Source organism: Oratosquilla oratoria, chromosome 10, assembly GCF_046742065.1.
Source record: "Oratosquilla oratoria isolate Oo_2021 chromosome 10, ASM4674206v1, whole genome shotgun sequence".
NCBI lineage: Eukaryota > Metazoa > Arthropoda > Malacostraca > Stomatopoda > Squillidae > Oratosquilla > Oratosquilla oratoria.
Window position 1 is genome coordinate 38,795,019 of NC_134786.1, and position 5,000 is coordinate 38,800,018.

Consider the following 5,000-nt stretch of genomic DNA (forward strand, 5'->3'; position numbering starts at 1 on the left):
TTGCTGGTTTTCTTTAATCATCATTAACTTCTTTTCTCGTAATATCTTTCCATACATCACACACGCTTTTTTTCACCATGGTTTCTACCCCAACCATTTTCTTTTCGACCTTCCTCTCATCCCTGTTTTATCTCTTTTACCCTCTTCATTCCCCCTTTTATCTTATCCTTCACTTCTTCCTTTTAATTCCCCCTTCACACCCCTTCCATACCCCTCAGTTTTCTGATCTCTTCTTCATTACATTTTCCTATTTCACATATTTTTACCTTACATCTTCTTTTCTTTAAATTTTTAAACATCTGATCTTCTTGCTGATTCTTTCATTTTTTTCGTTTTTTTTTCTCATATTTGGTTCTTCCTTCCTGTTTAACAAGTCTTTCTTTAATCTCTCCTTAAAAAGAAAGCTCAACTTTTTCCTCTTATTTCTATCTTCCCCATTCGCGCCACTCCTTCCTTCTATGATGTTTCCCCGAAAACAGACATCCTTAACGGCTTTCTTAGTCACGTGACCCTAACGACCCTTGAGGGACATGCCACTAAACCTCCACCCACCCCTTCACCCCCCCTCCTTCACCTCGTGTGACCAGACACAGTGCTAGATTTATTAATGGGCTGGAGTCGTGTATCAGTAAATGAAAGTTGTTTCTGTTGGGTGTAGGAAATATGAGGCTTGCCTCTTCATCTCTTTAGATTTTTCTTTTTTTTTTTAGAAAGTGGGTAATAATTAGATACCTCTCTTTAGATTAAAGATGACCTTTATATCATACGAGTTAAGGAAATATAGATTAACCAGTTCAACTTGACAGCTTATTAAATACTTTTTATAAGCTAGACTTTAAACGAGGTTAAAGTGACGAAATGGGACATACAGTATGTCGGCGTCATTCTGATTTGATTTTTTTATGTTTACCCCAGGTATCGATTTAGTGCCCTCCTCTGATTGGTTTATGATTTTAAAAACGTAAATATATAAAAAACAAAAATAAAATTTTACAATAGTAGCAGCCATTAAGATTCTTGGACTCGTTTTCTGGAATTCTTTAGGTGATGATAATTTCCCTTGGGATGCAAGAACTTCGTTCTTGTGTTACGGTTGAATGGAGACTTAAATAAAGTCATCAACCATTCAGTCCACTGCTGAACAAAGGATTTAACTAACCTCTTTCCTGAGCAGTACCACTAAGTCGCTTTGTCACGTCACTCCTGCAAATTTCTCTGACTCGTCGATTTAATTTATTAGGATTTATTCTTCTGCGTTCAAAATCTTTAGGCGTCCAGTCAGTAACGGACTTAAAAAAAGCTCTACTGTTGATCTCACTGGTTCACTGGTCCGTTGGTCCACTGGTCCGCTGGTCCGCTGGTCCGTAAGTCCGAATCCTCCATACGTGAATTTATTGCTCATTAAGAGTATGCATGAATGGTTAGCGTGACCTCATATACAACCCTTGTTGACCCAATGTTGACCCCGGCTGACCCGATGGTGTGTATGGCTTATTGAAGATGGTTTATGGTCTGGAACTTGGTCGTGTACTCGGAGTGGGGAGGAGGGGGTCAAGAGAATGAAGGAGAGTGAGAGAGGGGAGGGAGAGGGACTTCTACTGTTGTTTGTAGTTGTTGTTCTTGATGATGATAATGGGAGGATTATGACCAGAGGATCAAAAGGTTGTTGTTGTTGTTGTTGTTGTGGTTGTTGTTGGTGAGAGAAGTTCTATTTTAGTTATCTATTTATTCATCTTATCTATTTATTTGTATTCATATTCATATTTATATTTACATTTATACTTGTACTCGTATTTAAAACCATATCTATATTTAGATTGTAAACATTTGCATTGAAATCTGCATTGATCTATTCAAGGGTATATAAATGTTTAGTAGAAATTCGTCGGGGAGGGTGTAGGAGAAAGCTCCTCCTTTAGTCGAGTTTTTTTAACCCATTCAACTCCGATGACAAGATGTCTTGTCATTTGGTCAAATGAAACAAAAAATCATAAAACACCAAAATGTTTGATCAAACACCAGAAAAATATGACGTCAATCCTCGCTTCGCTGCGAGCGAAGCGAGGATTGACGTCATATTTTTCTGGTGTTTGATCAAACATTTTGGTGTTTTATGATTTTTTGTTTCATTTGACCAAATGACAAGACATCTTGTCATCGGAGTTGAATGGGTTAAGAGCATATGTCTATAATCTATGCGAGCTTCGTTGCTTTATCTCGGCTTAGTGTGTATGGTATTTATTTATTCATCCGTATTTATCTATCTGTGTCTATTTCCACCTTCCCCTATCTTTCTCGTCCTTCACATCTCTCCTTCCCCGCCCTTTTCCCTTCTTCCCCCTCCACTCCCTCTCCTTCCATTTCTCCTCTCCTTTTCCCATTCCCCTCCAAACTTCTCCCTTCACCCTTTACATTACCCCCTTCACCCCAACCCCTCCTTCATCCCACCCCTTCCTTCACTCTTCCACCTTCCCTCCCCCACTTTCCTATCTTCCTTCTCCCCTCCACCCTCCCACTCTCTCCACCCTCCCTCTCTCTCCACCCTCCCTCTCTCTCCACCCTCCCTCTCTCTCCACCCTCCCTCTCTCTCCATCCTCCCTCACTTTCCTCTCTACCTCTCTCCTCACCCTCCCTACCCTCCCTCTCTCCTCACCCTCCCTTTCTCCTCCCCCTCCCTCTCTCCTCACCCTCCCTCTCTCCTCACCCTCCCTCTCTCCTCACCCTCCCTCTCTCCTCACCCTCCCTCTCCCCCTCCACTCTCCCTCCCTACCTCCCCTCTCTCCCTCTCCCCCTCCTCTCTCCCTCTCCCCTCTCGTCTCCCCCTCTCCCCTTCGCCCTTCCTCTCCCCTCCACCCTCCCTCTCCCCTCCACCCTCCCTCTTCTCCCTTCCTCCCTCTTCTCCCTTCCTCTCTCTCCACCTTCCTTCTTCTCCCTTCCTCTCTCTCCACCTTCCTTCTCACTTTCCACCTTCCACCTTCCCTATTCTCTCTCCCATTCCACCTTTCTCTTCCTTCTCCCACTCCACCTTCCCACTTCCCTTCCACTCTCCCTATCTCCTTCTGCCTTCCCTCTTGCTCTCTTTACCTTCCTTCCATCTTCCTTATCTCCTCCTTACTCGCTCTCCATTCCACGCTCTCTTTCCCCCCTTCTCCTTCCCTCTCCATCTTCACCCTCCCTCTCTCCCAGAGATCCTCCCCACCCCTACTCTTACTCCACCTCACCCTCACCCACACTTTTACCCTCACCATACCACTGTGTACTTGCTTGTCCCATTTTTCCCGCTTCTGCTTTTTCCCTTTCTCCTCCTCTTCCTCCTATTCCTGTTTTGCTGCTGCTCCTCCTCTCCCTCCTCCTCTCCCTCCTCCTCTCCCTCCTCCTCTCCCTCCTATCCCTCCTCTCTCTCCCTCCTCTCTTTCCCTCCTCCCCTTCCTCTCCCTCCCTCCTCTCCTTTCTCTCCCTCCTCCACCTCTTCCTCCACCTCTTCCTCCTCTTCCTCCTCCTCCTCTTCCCCCTACTCTTCCTCCTTCTCCTTTTCATCATCATCCTGCTCCTCCTCCTCCGTGTCCTCTTCTCTTTCTCCTCCTCCTCCTCCTCCTCCTCCTTCGCCTCTACTCCCGCTCCCTCCTCCTGCTCCCTCCTCCTGCTCCCTCCTCCTGCTCCTTCTCGTCCCTCTCCTCCTGTTCCTCCTCCTCCTCCTGTTCCTCCTCCTCCTCCTCCTCCTCCTCCATCTCTGTTTACGCCATGGCTTCCCTTCTCCGCCGCGCTCTTCTCCCCTTGTTCTGTTTTGGCCATTACCGTCAGCCTTATCTCGTCCTCAGTTCGCGGATTTATCGAGTGTTTTCATCTTTTCCTTTTTATCGAACTTGGCTGTCTAAACAATATGTTTCTTCGCTAATGAAGCCGCTTCTCTCAGTGTTTTCTTATCGTGCAGTGGTCTCCGCCTCAAAGTTTTGTTCCTTCTTTCTTATTTCCTTTCTTCTTCTTCTTGTGATCACTTTTTTCATCAAGTTTTCTTATCTTCTTGCTTCTTAAGAACATAAGAATAAAGGAGACTACAAGATACCATGAAGCCTACAATAGGCAGCTCCATGTCCATTACCACCTGTCATCCCCATCCATAAAGTTGTTTAACCGTTCCTTAAAACAACTGATAGTTTCAACGCTCACTACATGGTTACTAAGTTTGTTCCATTCGTTGACCACCATATTAGTAAACCAATTCTTGCCTATTTCCTTCTTAAACCTAAATTTGTCCAGTTTAAATCCATTACTGCGAGTCCCGCCCTGTGGTCTTATTATGATCTTGTTTGCGTCACCCTTTGTTCCACTTGAACACCTCTGTTAGATCACCCCGCACTCTGCGTCTTTCCAGAGAGTGTAAGTTAAGGTGCCTAAGCCTCTCTTCGTAAGGTAAATTTCTGAACCCATGTATCATTTTGGTCATTCTCCTCTGTACTGATTCAAGTGAATCGATGTCCATTCTATAAGACAGAGACCAAAACTGTATCGCTAGATAGAGTTTGATAATTACCTCTGTACTTCTATTCGTAACCGTCGTAGTAATGAAACCTAGTGTATTTTTTGCTTTATTCCTGGCGCTAATGCACCGTTTACTGGATTTAAGAACTCCCATGTCTCTCTCGCACTCGGTTTTCTCTAAATACGTGTTATCTAACCTATATTTACTTTCGGAGTTGTGTAGCCCTACGTTTAATACGTTCCACTTTGAGATATTGAAGTTCATTTACCATTTCATCGACCATGTGAACAATATAAGATCGATCTGCAGAATCTCTGCGTCATCACCTGACCTAATTTGGCGTTCTATTTTAATGTCGTCCGCAAGCTTACTAACATCTTTATTAATCCCATTATCCTAGTCGTTTATGTACATAATGTACAATAAAGGGACCCAAAACCGAGCCCTGGGGGACCCCACTAGGAACACTCCCCCACCTGGATTTTGCACTATTTATGGTGACCCGCTGTTTTCTGTTACT